Source organism: Mesoplodon mirus (genome assembly GCF_964341445.2).
Source record: "Mesoplodon mirus genome assembly, chromosome: 15".
In the NCBI taxonomy this organism is placed as follows: domain Eukaryota; kingdom Metazoa; phylum Chordata; class Mammalia; order Artiodactyla; family Ziphiidae; genus Mesoplodon; species Mesoplodon mirus.
Window position 1 is genome coordinate 73,868,848 of NC_138991.1, and position 15,928 is coordinate 73,884,775.

Below are 15,928 nucleotides of genomic sequence, written 5' to 3' on the forward strand. Positions count from 1 at the left end.
AGATCTTTGATCATGCAACAATGGGCTGCCCAGCCTATCAACAGATATTCTTGGCCACTTATTAAATTTATCTTCATTTAAAAATCATTCCTATGACTCACTGTCTCTTTCATGTAATTTTAGTGAGGTCTAGAAATTATTTTAAAAATTATTTCTGAAAATAATATTTATTATTTTTTGATGGAATAGAGAAAATTGGATCTATCTTTATTGGTAAGAATTTTTTAAGTTGTCAGTAACTGATATTTGAGGCAGATATAGAAATTATAGTCTATTCCCCTCCAACTTAAGCAATCTTCTGATGCTTTTGATGAAGCCCTAACAACCAAATAGCTCCTGTAACATTTGTGATGAGAGCACATACCATATCCTACACTGACATACACACTGGACCCAACTTTATCATTAAACAAAATGCTTCCCCTTGCTTTTTATTTGTCACATTTGAAAGAAATACTTAAGAATTGAAAGAAAGCCAGAGATTTATAGAAAATGCAAATGTATGACTTTTCCAGAGAAGTCTTCAGACCAACCAGGAGGGAGAAAGTATGTCTTCAGAAGTACTTAAATCATAAAAGCTACCTCAAGTAGCTCAAACCAAGGTCCTACATTGAGTGAGGTGCCGTGTTCCAGGTTGTGGTGGATGGTTTTAGTCTGTGAGTTGGTGCTTCTGGATTATATGATATAAGTGTGGGGAGAAGGGAGAGAAGAGAGGAAATGTGTGTCCAGATTGTGTCAGAACTGCCTCTTTTACTTCAAAGCTCATACCTTTGCTTGACCTGCCTTTTGAGTCCCATTCAACCTTATTAAAAGTACAGGGTTATGAGTGTGACGTTTAGTGGTCAAGTCAGCAAAAATAGCAGATTGGGAGCTCCAAGGGTCCAGCCCTCCACAGAAACACCAATAAAACTAGCAAAAAACTGTCATAATCAACTCTATCAGAACTCTGGAAAATAGGCAAAGGTTTAAAGGAACCAAGCCAGGGACTTCCCTGGTGGTCCAGTGGCTAAGACTCCATGCTCCCCATGCAAGGGGTCTGGGTTCGATCTCTGGTCGGGAAACTGGATCCCACATGTCACAACTAAAGATCCCACGTACTACAACTAAGACCCAACACAGATAAATAAATAAATATTAAAAATAAATAAATGAAATAAAGAAATGAGCAAAAGGTGACTCAAGGAAAAGGCCACTTAAACACTATAAGGGAGCTTTGTGGCATTCTACCTTAGCCTTGTCACCCATCTCTCCTCAGCATGGTGGTGGTGTAGATGGCAGCCCATGTTCTCAATATGGGTTCCTGGTTCTAGAAGGAACAGAGTGAATCTTGTTATCAAGGAATTGTGTTTGTCTATTTTGATATCCAGGGGTTCCCTGAAGGAATGACACAAGGTGTTTGCTTTTTTTTTTTTTTTTTTTTTTTTTTTTGCTTAATTTGAGGTTCTCTCAGGACAGAAAATAAGTTATGCAGAGGGCATTCTTCAAACACATTGAAAGACAAATGAACAAGCTGCTCCCACCAGGGACAAAAGATTACAGTTGTGGCAAACATTAGTCATGCCTAAAGCCTAAGAGGCAAATCTGCAGAGAGAGTTGCTTTGAGGAATAATTGTTTTGAAAATACCCCAATTTAACAAGGAATCTAAAAAGCCATGCAGATGCCCAGAATAGGATGTATGCTGAGAAAAGATTCGAGGAGACTTTCACCTCCAACTTTCACCTCCAACTGATCTTTAGGTTCCATGACAGCAAAAAGTCACAGCTAAGATAGAGCTGTAAAAATTGAAAGAATGTCTCACAGGACTTGAATAGAAATTTCTCCAAAGAAGATATACAAATTGCCAAAAAGTACATAAAAAGATCTTCAACATCACTAATCAAAATCACAATGAGGTACCACTTCACACCCATAAGAATGAGTACTCTATCAAACAGAAACAGAAAATAACAAGTGTTAGTAAGGATGTGGAGAAATGGAAACACTTGCACATTGCTGGTGAGAATGTAAAATGTTGCAGTCATTGTAGAAAATAGTAGAACAGTTTCTGTAAAAGGTGAACATAGAATTACCATATGATCCAGCAATTCAACTCCTGGTATATATCTCAAAGTGTTGAAAGCAGGGATTGGAACAGATATTTGTACACTCATGTTTATAGCAGCAAATATCTGCTCCAATCAAAAGGTGGAAGTAACCCAAGTATCCACTGATGGATGAATGGATAAATAAAATGTGATGTGTAAATACAATGGAATATTATTCAACCATAAAAAGGAAGGAAATTTTGACATGCTACAACATGGATCATTATGCTAAGTGAAATAAGCCAGACACAATTTGTGTGATTTCACTTATATGAGGCAGCTAGAGTAGTCAAGTTCATAGAGGCAAAAAGTAGAGTGGCAGTTTCCATGGGCTAGTGGGAAGGAGAATGAGGAGTTATTGTTTAATGAGTATAGCATTTCAGTTTGGGAAAATAAAAAAAAGTTCTAGAGATGTTGATAATGATGACAGCACAACACAATATGAGTTCACTTAATGTCACTGAATTATTATGTATACTTAAAAATGGTTAAAATGGGGGCCTCCCTGGTGGCACAGTGGTTGAGAATCTGCCTGCCAATGCAGGGCACACGGGTTCGAGCCCTGGTCTGGTAAGATCCCACATGCTGCAGAGCAACTAAGCCTATGCACCACAACTACTGAGCCTGTGCTCTAGAGCCTGCGAGCCACAACTACTGAGCCCACGAGCCACAAGTACTGATCCTGCACATCTGGAGCCTGTGCTCTGCAACAAGAGAGGCCACGACAGTGAGAGGCCCACACACTATGATGAAGAGTGGCCCCTGCTCGCCGCAAGTAGAGAAAGCCCTCACACAAAAACAAAGACCCAACACAGCCAAAAATACATAAATAAATTTATTTAAAAAAATGGTTAAAATGGGAAATTTTATGATATGTATATTTTGCCACAATAAAAATAGTTTATAAAATTCACTAAACAAAGAAACAACCCCAACCCATAGCAAGGAGCAACAACAAACCCTGAGGAGGGGAAATAATCTGATTTCCAGAGTCATCACATAATAATATTCAAAGTGTCTACTTTTCAACAAAGAATTATGAAGCATGCAAAGAAACAAGAAAATATGGCTCATTCACAGGAAGAAAAAGAAAAAGAAATTAACTGAAAGTCTTCCTGAGGAAGAACAGACATTGAACTTACTAGATAAAGACTTTAAATCAACTCTTAAATATGCTCAAAAATATAAAAGAAACCATGGTCAAAAAAGAACTAATCTAACTAATCATACACTTTTCCCATCCAATCTTTGGCCATATGTGTATATTTTATCCAGATCATACATGTGCAATTTGAAATTCTACAAGAAAATCTTTAAGCCGCAGAATGATCTTTCCTTGTTCACTGAGGAAAGACAATAAGAATAAACTCTCATATCAGCAGGATAATTTGGATTTGTCACTAGAAAGAACTTCTTGGTCAGTAGAGTTAAACTGTTCAAGAGGTGAATGTGCTGATTAATCAAGTTATAGCAGACATGAACAGAGTCCTGTCTAAGAGGTCGGGTGATGGGGAAATGGCCATGGAGAGACGGCCTGGGATTTGTCAAGGGTGGTTCCAGATAGAGTGCTGAACACGACTGGTAGAAATTACTTGCCTATTCATATATCTTTTGCTTAGATGTCCTTCTGTATATACTTTACCATGTTATTGTAGTTTGTGGATATATCTTCTAGCCTAAAGGAATGGAAATAGATTTACATTTCCCATTGTACAATTTGGTTTCTATAACTTAGAACATAATATGATTATGACTCATGTAAATAAGATTTGAAGTTCGAGCACAGGGATGATATGTAATTCTAGGGCCCTCATCCTTAGTCTGTGTTTCTAAGACAGTTGGGACATGAGCAGCTTGAAAACACTTCTCTTAGTTAGTTCAAGTGGATGCCAAGCCTCAAAAAGCATTGGAGACTTGAAATCTAATGGGTTTGACATTTCAGGTAGATGTCCAAAACCACTTTCTATTCTGTCTAGATGTCACATTGAAGTAACTGCTATGGTTTAATTCTATGAATACAAGTAATACAATGGAATATTACTCAGCCATAAAAAGGAATGAAATTGGGTCATTTGTAGAGATGTAGAAGGACCTAGAGACTATCATACAAAATGAAGTAAGTCAGAAAGAGAAAAACAAATATCTTATATTAACGCATATATGTGGAATCTAGAAAAATGGTACAAATGAACCGGTTTGCAAGGCAGAAATAGAGACACAGATGTAGAGAACAAACGTATGGACACCAAGCGGGGAAAGCGGGGTGGGTGGTGGTGTGATGAATTGGGCGATTGGGATTGACATAAATATACTAATATGTATAAAATAGATAACTAATTAAAAAAAAGTAAAGTTTTTTGTTTAACTTCTTTCCGTCCTCGTTACCTTTCCTCATTTGTGTCCAATAAGTTTGCTTCAATGCCTCAGTTTGCACGAGGGTTAACTTTCATTAACAGATGCAATTAGAGAGTGTGGTTTATAGAATAAATCTGCTTTATACCCTAACCACATAGACATCAAGATCATCAGTGCAATTGATTAGAAATCCTTTAAAGAAAGTCATTTCTACAGTTAATAGATTTTTTTTATATAAAACTAAGAACATTCACTACAATCAACATATATGAACTAATAAATCTGGACCCCCTCACCCCATCACCTGAAATTATAGAGCTAGGTCAGTTTGATATTCTTGCAACAAGTAATTATCCCTGGCATGAGATGAAACAAAGTCTGCTTAAGCATGCTTTCCGTTTTCCTTTTAGCAGATCTTCCCCTGGGTGAAGAAAGATGGAGGGGAGGGAGAGGTCTTTGCTCAGTTTGCTCTTGGCTTGTTTAACCACACTCCATCATAGCTAAGTATGGAAAGGCTGCCTGCGTGGGAAGTATAAATTAAGACCCACATCCTACTCACATCTTGAGCCTTGTCTCTTTACAGCAGTGGTGCTCAACCATGGCTGTTGGTTAGAATCACCTTGGGTGCCTTAAAAATTATAATGTCCAGCCCCACTCCAAGATTTTGATGTGCTTGGGCTGGGGTGCAATCCAAGGACTAGGAATCTGAAAAGCTGTTCAGTGATCTAAAAGTATGGTCACGTTTGAGAGCAGCTGCTTTATAGGAAGCAGTGCTTTACCTAAAACAGGTAAAGCAAGGGTGTGCCTGAGACTTTGGGAAAGGAAAGACACTTATCTCAATAAGAGCCATAAAGCAGACTAAATGTCCTCTGCTCATCGAAATATTTTTTCCCTCTTTTTGCATATTTAAGTAGAAACCGTGCCAGGGCAATCTCATTTTCTCTGGCCGCACTTGTTTTATGAAGCCAACCAGTCTAACAGAATGGTATGCAGTCTTTTTGCCAAAGAGTACACCAACTCCTCTATGGACAGGAAATTGCTCTTCAAAAAAAATGGGTGGCATTTTTAAGAAGTGTAACCCCAGTTTAAATATAACCAACTGAAAGTCTAAGCAGTTAGGCAACATGGCTTCACATGGGGGTAATCTTAACATTAGTAAAAGCTGAAATGAAATTATTTCTAGAATATTGCAAATCTCAAATTACTACCTTTGGTAACATTTTGGGTGGTACGTTATTTTTACTAACTAGAGTAAACTCTAATCCAGGAAAAGTACATCATTGAGGCCAATCTGTGGACCATTAATGGCATTACCTCTCCCACTTGCATGAAACTGCACCTTCCTGGTGATTTATAGTGTAGACTTATGAGACTGAGCCAAAAAAAAAAAAAAAAGAGTGTACATATTATGTTTCATCAAAAGGCAAGAAAGTAGCCAATTTGTAAATAATTACCGATTGGAACAGCCCTTCTGTGAATTGGCAAATAAAACTTGCATTCACACAGTGGATTGAAAAGTTTTGCTTAAGAATTGGAAAGCAAGTTATTGATTTTTTAAAAATGGTGTGGGGGGAGTAGAATAGCTTTATAGAGGGAAAAAAACAAATCAAATTAAAAGGTCTCATTTGAAAAATGATTTAGTTTCCATCTACAAGGGGTCTGGCCTTAGCTAGAGCAGGAGGAATAAAAGTTCCATCATTTCCCTCCTCCCAACTTTCAGTCTCCTGTGGGAGTTCTCATTGTCCAAACTCAAAAGGAAGCTGGAGGGTGAAGGCTGGTGGGTCACTTCATTAAGGTCTGTTCCCTGGGGCCCAGAACTGGGTGAGGAAGGCTGGAAAGTGGATCTGAATGTGCACACAGAAAATATACAGTGTATTTGCTCAACCAATATTCTTTCTCTCCTTCTCCTTCAGTAACATTCACGGTGGCACTGTAATCAGCTAAAAGTCTAGGTTTGGTCATGTGACTACTTTCTGAGCAATGTGATATAAGCAAAATCCTAAGGTGGAATTTTAAGGAAGGTTTTTTCCAAGAGAGTAAAGACAGCTGGGGTTTGCAGTTTATCCACCCTCCCTTTCTGCTTCCTGATGCCTTATACTACAGAGGTGAAGATTGAAGCTCCAGCTGCCATTTTGGACCAGGAAGCAAACTTGCAGTTGGAAGTCATTGCTAAGGATGATAGAGCAGAAATTTACAAGGGGCTTGGGTCTCTAGTGAATGAAGCTACTGCCCCAGACCCGGATCCCAACTTTGGGTTTGTTCCATAAGATGGAAAATTAATTCTTATATATTAAAAAGAATCCTCAATGGCTCAAAAGTTTCATCTCATTATTTATTTGTTATCAATTATATAATTAAAGTATGATACAGATATTTTAAAATCATTCCTTTTTAATTTTTAAAGTTAGTTTTAAGCCCCCAACCTGTTTGTGATTTTACATAATATATTTGACTGCCTTACAGTAGCCACTCTCTGCTTGTGAGCTATATTCATTTGAAATGAAGTTTGTGCCTCATTAATAGATGGAGACATCATTAAATATAAAGAATGTCTCTTTAATGGATCAAGTGAATATGTGAACAAAGCACCCCAACTTACATTGTTTTTTTCAGTCTATGAACCAAGTGCATACTTCATCAAAAAGTTGCTTTTTTTCTAATAAACACAACAACAGATATCCCAACACCTTCAAAGTCAAAGAGAAATGATGCAATGATGTGTGATTTATCCTTGGAAATGTGAAAAACATTTCTTCGGAATCATGTGACTATGAATGAGATCATGATCATTATTTAAATACCACCAAATAAACATAACATTTCCATTGGACACCTTTTAAGCAGTTGGAGTTTCCATAGAATATATTTTAGCTTTGTTTTGCTTGCTTGATAATCATAACACTAAATTTAATAAATAGATATATTACTGAACTTCCTGGGAATGTTCCCAGTGATGTGCACAATTGACTCTGACACATGACTATTTATCTATAGTACTTAAGGGTACTGAAGGCTGTTTTAGATTTTCTGGACCTCAGTTACCTAGCTTGAACTATCTTGAAAGTTAATTCACTTCTTTTTCTTTTTTAATTTTTACTGGAGTATAGTCGATTTACAACGTGTTAGTTTCTGCTGTACAGCAAAGTGGATTGATCAGACTACATCTAGTTTTTCACAATGAATGTACTATTGGTATTCGGGGCCATTATGTGATATGGACCTGGAAATTTTCCTTATAAACACTGGAAAGGAGTAGCCCTCTGACCCAGCTAAAGTGCTAGGGGTTTCCAGGGTAGCCTCTTGATTTGTGTGTTCTTAACCTTGAGCTCCAAGTGGGATGGGCCAAATCTGGGGTTAAGTATTAGAGTTTGGGAAAAGTATTGCAATTACAATGAAATGAAGACTGCTAAAACAGTGACCCTGACAGTGGTCTGTGGTGATTTCATTTGGTCTCCCCCTTTCTCTTGAACCTTTTCACTCAATTGCGTTAACAACTTTTAGCCTAAATTATCCAGATGCCTCAATCTTCACACTTCATTCTGCCCTTGTATGACAGCCTAAGTCCTGAGTTCATGATGTTCATAGATGGAATATTCTACAATAACGTCAAGATCTTGATGGAAGATCTCTCTAAATTGTGATGGCAAAAATCCTCCTTGCAAATTACAAATATTTTGAGTGAACATCATGATGCCCATAAACCTGTAACTTCATTGGTATAAACCAAAAACTATTTTATGGTACTTTATTTAAAATAGATTAAGCAATAATCATTATTAGTAGGTGGTACCTGCTTCTATTTTGCTTAAAAGCAATGAATGTTTAAATGCCCATTGAAGTTGTTAACATTTCTTTAAAGATATTATTTAGAAGTTGTGACTTAGCAGTCAAAGCTGTGGCTTTGAAGTAAATTTATACTTTAAAAGGAATTTATGATCAGTTGAGTTTCAGATCTCATGCTCAAATATCTAAAGAAGTTAGAAGTTCTAAAATGCAGTGTTTGGAAATGACATGCATGTATCATTGTGATATTGTCTTGGCAACAAACTTTCTTTTAAAAGAAGAATTTCTTTTTACGTTATCAATCCTTAGAACAGAAGGTCATATATACTTGGAAAACAGGCTCTTCATGAAATCTGTAAAACACCATTTAAACTCCAAGTGAACCTCAAACAGCCCAAAGCAAATATATGCTAGAAAAAGTGTATTGTGGTTGTTGGAAAACTTTAAAATATGAAAAGTTCTCATTACTCTTGGTATTTTACCTCTGAGAATTTTCTAGCCAAAGTTCTATTTGAACTGAGGTCGACAATCAGTTACTGTGTGGGCTTTTCTTACAGGATAAATTTAATGAAAGGGCCTATTGCAACAGATGTTATTGCAACAGATGCTGCCTTCATTTCAAAAGATTTCCTTAAAGCATGATGATTAAGGCCTAGGGAGAAATAAATTTTTACTTATCAAAAGCTCTAAGAAATCCCCTAGAGAAAAAAACTAGGTCCCAAAGCCATGATATAATGAATAAATACTCCTTTTAGCTTAAAAATCATAGCAAATCGTTAGTTATTTTTGCTTCTTTTTCTTGAATGTGCTTTTGGAATTTTAAAAGACTGGTGTACATTGTACAGAGTACTTCTGTCTGTCTCTAAAGAAAAGTGAACTGCTTTATTTTGAATTTTGTCATTCTTTTTTTTTTTTTTTTTTTTTTTTACATAGAGTAGGGAAGTTTTCAAATTCTTCATAAGTATTTTTTAAAGCCTAAGTAAGTCATTATACTACAGTAAATCTCATATGATATGTGTCTTAAGACACATTCCCTAGAGAGAAAGCCTGAGAGAAGGTTTTGGGTACAGAATTTATTTGGAAGGTGATGTCAATAAGCACCAGTGTAGGAGTGAGGAGTGACACAGGGAAGGGAAGGGAGCCAACATAATGTGAGTCATCAAGCAGATTTCCACTATGGACAACTGGAACTTAATGCCACTGGGGTGTTCTGAGTGAGAATGTAAAAACCTGACCTTACTGTTATCCACATGAGGGAAAGGGAGCTGGGGTAGTTATACACCAATTTCCATCAGTCTTTGAATGATGGATGCTTTTGGTTTGTGAGGGAGGGCATTTGACTCAGCTACTTCCTGCTCATCCCATACTTTGGCCTAGTGGGCACCAGCAACAAAGCTTTTTTTTTTTTTTTTTTTTTAAACATCTTTATTGGAGTATAATTGCTCTACAATGGTGTGTTAGTTTCTGCTTTATGACAAAGTGAATCAGCCATACATATACATATATCCCCATATCTCCTCCCTCTTGCATCTCCCTCCCACCCTCCCTATCCCATCCCTCTAGATGGTCACAAAGCACCGAGCTGATCTCCCTGAGCAAAGAACTTCAACTGTTTTCTGTGAAAGTAATTGGTCTTAGTACATGGGAGTGATGAGGCCCCAGAAGATATTGCTAGGACACTGATAGCATCTACCACAATGAGTCTGAAAAGTTGACTATAAATTCCAACTACAAAGTGACAAAAGTTTTCCAGAAGAATAAATATCAATACATATCAGAAGTTATCCAAATACCAGTTAATCAGAGAAGATGCAAATTAAAACATATGAAAAATCAATTATTAGGTGCATCTAAATTTTTGTAAAATGTAAGTTTGTTATAAAGTCTAATACAGGCAGGATACTGATGATATTAAAATATTTAAATCATTTTAAAAAGCAATATGGCATTGTATTTCAAGAAGTAAAGCAATTGCCGTACATTTTGACCTAATAATTATACTTCTGGGAAATAAACATTAAATAAATTAATCAAAGCATGAGAAAAGTGATAATACCCTATGTGTCTGAAAAATGGACAAATGGTTAAATTATAGTATATGCAATCAATGGATATTTATATATCAAACAAGATTATGGTTGTGAAGATAAGTATTAGCATAAAAATAAATGCTATACTGTAACAATAAGTAGAAAAAATAATACACAAAATTATATATGCATTCTGGTTACAACCATCTTATCTTTAAACAGCATTAAAATTTCCTGGAAGAAAATACCCCCAAAATGTTAACAGTAATTAGAATTTAGTGTCAATGTCAAGTACAATGTTTTATATGCAAATAACAGAAAATCCAGCTAATACTGGCTTGAGCAATGAAAGAACTTATTGCCTTGTGTAACTGGAAAGCCCAGTGGTCAGGCTTCAGGTTTGATCCAGCAGGTCAATCAGGTCATTGAGTTCAGTTGCTTACTTTCTCTTCACTCTGCCTTCTGGAATGTCTGCTTCATATGCAGGCAGGCTCTTCTCTTGATTGTCATTTTGACATCAGCAGAAAATAGAACTAGGTGCTGCCTTGGTCACACTGAGGTTCAGAATAAAGTTTCGTTTCCTCAAATATTGAACAAAATTGCAAAGTTCTGGGTTATATGCCCATCACTGAATCAAAAAATATGGCCAGATGATAAGATTGGCTTTAAGCCAATTAGGGCACCCCTCTACAACTGTGCTTGGGTCAATTCAACTCTAAATCCATGGCTGCTTCACAATGAGCATAAGTGCTGAGGAGACAATGCCAATATCTACTACTATATGTAAATATACATGTATATATGTGTTTATACATGTGGGTACATATATGCATGATATAGACATACATACACACCCATCTCCAGAGGAAGCACAACTGAACTACCAAGCTGATTCATTTGTTCATTTATTCATTTAGTAGACATGTATTTACTAAGTACCTGTCTTGTTTCCAGATACTATTCTAGGCACTTCAGACACAACATTAAATGAGAAAAGGAAGGTCTCTTATCTCATGGAGCTGACATCTCTGTGGGAGAAAACCAACAATAAACAAATAAATGAATAAACAAGAAAAATGACACGAAGGAATTAAAGCAAGATGCCTGTTGCAGTAACAAGATGGATATATATATATATATATATATATATATATATATATATATATATATATATTTGGAGTGGTTGGTTAAAGGACTCTTTTATTTAATTTAATGTTTTTAACATCTTTATTGGAGTATAATTGCCTTACAATGGTGTGTTAGTTTCTGCTTTATAACAAAGTGAATCAGCTATACATATACACATATCCCCATATCTCCTTCCTCTTGAGTCTCCTTCCCACCCTCCCTATACCACCCCTCTAGGTAGTCACAAAACAATGAGCTGATCTCCCTGGGCTATGTGGCTGCTTTGAAGAGGAAACATTTACGCTAATATCTGTATGAAAAGAAGAGCTTCCCAGGCAAAGATCAGAGTGTAGAGCACATCAAGAAGGTCCATTAGAGTAAGAGGCCTAAAAGTGCAAGGAATCCTGAGATTCTGGAGAAACCACAAGAAGCCCTGTGAGGCAGAGATATGGGGTATGAAAAAGAGTGTGGGTTGAGTAGAGTTTGGAGCAGTACGTAGATACCAGGGTATGTAGAACTTTGGAAACCGTAGTAGAAATTTGAGTTTCATGCAAAGAACAATGAGACACATTGGAGCATATTTAGCAGGGAAGAGCAAATCTCTTTGCACATCTTTAAAAGATCTCTTTAAAAGATCTCTTTTGAACCTACTGCCAGTTTTATATATCTTTTCTAAATTTTTGGACATTAGAACTGTTTCTAAATATATTTTTTCCTAGTTTAAAACAATATATGTATGGATTTTATGTATACATCTGTTTTACAAAGTGGTTGTACGAATTTACACTTCCACCAATAAAGAAAAGAGCTCCCAATTATTCACATCCTCATTCATGAGTGTTAGACTCTGGCCATGTGATCCTTCTGACCCCTCTGTAAAAAGATCAAGTTCTCAGTGGTTTCACTTTGATCTTTGCTAATCAAGCCATTCTCTAAGCTCCCAAAGGCATAATGAGGTTTTTTTTTTTTTTTTTTAATTTTCATTTGTTGTTTCTGTCTGAGCAGAACTCTAGAGTATCAATCGGTGAATACAGCAATAGTTTCTGTCATGACTTTCAGGACAAGATCAAATGTAAACAAAACAAAAATCCAAGAATTCCACTCCTCTTTAAGCCTGTTATTTCAGGAAAATTGAGCACTTACATTTTTCAGTCTGTAGTTGATGAACATCATTTCATGGGCAAAAGAGGAGTAAGATAAATGTGGATCTTTTTAGAATTTCCTCTAAGACTTTGTTTTTAAAGTCTGATTCATGTTTGAAGCATAGAGATTCGATCTCAAAAGTTCATAGCAATCAGTGTACACAGCAAACGAGAAGGAATCAAGAGGCAAAGAGCAATCTTATCTAAAATGATAAGGTTAAAAGTAGGGAATCTTCAGCTCACACAATGTTAGAGTCACTAGAAAATTGAATTAATAAATATTTATGATTCTTAATTATTTTCTACCACAAAACACTTAATGGTGGAAAGTATCTTAGTCTGATGCTGGTCCTAAGTCAAGGATTTGAATAGAAATAGTTTATTTTGAAGGAGTTTCCAGGAAATAGCACTGGAGGTATGGGGGAAGTGAGACAGGGTAGGAATGTAGTCATATAGGATGTTATCAAGCTAGTTACCACTGTGGGCAACCAGAGTCAATCCCACTGGAAACTGGGAGACAGGATCAAATACGATCCTCAGGTTTTCCCGCCTGAGATGCAAGGGAACTGGGGTATTTATCCACCAACTTCCTTTAGTCATTGGTTGAAGGCTGTTTACGGGGGATATTAATTCTGCGGTACTTCCAGCCTGCTAGACACTAAGCAGTCTCTGGCCACAGGAAAATCACTCCACCCAAAAAGATACAAAGGCTGGTAGTTGAAAGATCAAGTCCAAATGCAATAAAATGGTAAAGGGGAACATCAGAGCGGCACCAACAGAGGCCTAGTGGGAGGAGACACAACGGTAATTAAAACAAAGCTCCTCTAGTACTTGTTTCTAATACTATTCCAAACAAGCCCTCCACAACCCCGCTGAAAATCAGCCATTGTGTCTAACCCAATGACTGCTATATGGGGACACAGAGGCTCAGTGATATTTAGGGACTTGCTCCAAGATGTACAGATGTAACAAAGAAATCAGACATCATGATGTTTATTCTATGAGTCTGATGAGCATCAGTAAATTGTGCATCTTCAAATATTTAGAGAGGAAGAAAATAGCTGTCTTGGACTTTCAATTGAAGCATTTCAAAGTGGGGACCGTCTAACTTATCCTTTCTTCCAACTAGAGTCAGAAGCAGACACGGAGACTAGAGTAGACAGCATCAGGACCCCAACAGGTGTCTTCTTCTCGCCATGGAGGCTGACTATTGTGCCCGCAGAATACGTCTGTGGGTAGATAGATTCCGTGTGACTCCCATGTTTTCTTTCTTGACTCAGACATAAATTTAGCAAAGGGAAGTCATGAGAAGTGAGGAGACTACTCCTTTTGTCCTTTGAACTAGACCTAGACCAAGCAGTGACCCCACCTTAGCATTTCATCTGGAGATAAGTTCTCCTGCTTTGGGGTTTTAGTCATCCCTTTGGTGGACAGATTTGATTCACCATTAGTGGGGAAACTCTTGGCTGTTTCTCAACTCACCCAAGAGTGCTAGCAGAAGGGGTTCATATTCATCTGTCTTGTTTATAAAGTAAGGCTGGATTTCAGGTAGAATTCTGACCTGTAATCATCTTGCTTTGATTTGCCTTTGACCCAACATCATATAAGAGTTGATATCCACCCCACCTTCAGAAATTGTGGTCCCTGCCACTTGTTTTATCCCTTTATTTTATACCAATAACAAGCTTAGAGATGTACATCAATCACCACTTGAAACTGGTTGATCAAATTGAGTAGGAAACAAACCTTCCTGCTCCATGAGGACACCCATACTTCAACATTTGCATATTCAGTAAGTCATAAATAGACTAGACTAATTTATACAATACAATAAAAATATTATCCCAGTTAAAATCATATATGCTCTCACATATTCAGGGGCAGTATGCTTTTCAAAAAAATTGTTTAGGAAATATAATTTCTTTAATTTTATAAATTACTTCACAATTGATCAAATTAATATTTGAAAAACATCTGATAGTTGGTGGGCATTTCTACCTAATTTTCATTAAAGGCAAGTAGTTGAGCCTGTCCTCCTGAAACACTTAAACTGATTTCATATCTTAATGTTTTTTAAATGCAGTTTAGGATTTCAGAGACTGTGCTAGGCTGTGAAAGGCATTCCTGTGAGCCCATCTTTAGGCTGGGATGAACAAGGTGTAAAGCAATAAATAAGAGACCAAGGAGAATAAAAGAACTCTCTCTGACTAGACATTCTTAATTCTAAATAGAGTTTAACAGGAAATGACACAACAATGACATACTTTTAAACAGTATTTTCAGACAATAATTTAAATTTATGATTTTCCAATTTTTCATATAAGTATTATACATATATATGTACTTTCACATAAGTGCATACATGTATATGCATACATACATAAAAGTAATATATATGTATATATGTGTACACACGCTTAAATAATGGAAGCTCATTTTAGAAGTATTTGAGGAACATGGATCTGTAGGGATCAGAAAATAATTCATTACTCATTTTTCTTAGTAGTATTTTTAAGCATTCATTCATTTTTCACTTTAGCTGAACTAAAATTGAATGTGGGATTGTGTTTCCTGCCATTTTTTGGTTTAAATTTTTAAGTGGTATTCATTAATGATCTACATAATATTCTATATATTCCCTAAATTTCTCAGATTTTAAAACCTATGAGTGATGGTGAGTGAGACCTGTAGCTGAGATGAGGAGCAAACAGAGATCACTGTAGGAAGTAAAGAAGTAATATTGCAGAACTGACCTTAATTCTCTAAGGCCAGGTCTTAGAAAGGGAGTAAAGAACCCCAACAGAGGAACAGAGGGTAAAGCAATGAAGGGCAATGATGAATGTTGTTAAAGAAACAATCAAATCATGTATTATCTGTAGATGTCACAGATAAATATTTTTAAGTCTTGAAAGCAACCACATTCAGTCATAAGATAGTTTCACATATTCTTTGATGACCTTCTAATATAAGCAATCTTATACCGGCAAAAGAAAAAAATAATTAAAAATTATCTCCCAATATGGTGTCCTAGTTTAGTATCTAAGGAGTCTGATGAAAACTGACATTAAAAAAAAAAAAAAAAAAAAACCTTCTTTAAATAAATTTAAAAGGCTAAACGTGCATGCATATACAACAAACCATGCTAATTCTCTTCTCTTAGCTAATTTATAGGTTATCAATTACTGTTGGCTTTTTTCCCTCTTGTCTTCCTTGTTTGATTTTGTGTTCAAAGTTAAAATGCCAAGGAGCTCATTACTGCTTACTGTGTTTGGTTGTCCTGTGAAAACCACTTGTGCTTTGTTTTTTTTGTGGTACGCGGGCCTCTCACCGTTGTGGCCTCTCCCGTTGCAGAGCACAGGCTCCGGACACAGAGGCCCAGCGGCCATGACCCACGGGCCCAGCCGC

At 36.5% G+C, this 15,928-nt stretch overlaps 1 protein-coding gene across 2 annotated transcripts in view; it reads left to right on the forward strand.

Annotated features, from left to right (window-relative positions):
- Positions 1 to 15,928, forward strand: part of PLCB1 (phospholipase C beta 1) — a 692,285-nt gene that overhangs the window by 409,796 nt on the left and 266,561 nt on the right. The gene's annotated exons all lie outside the window — the stretch shown is intronic.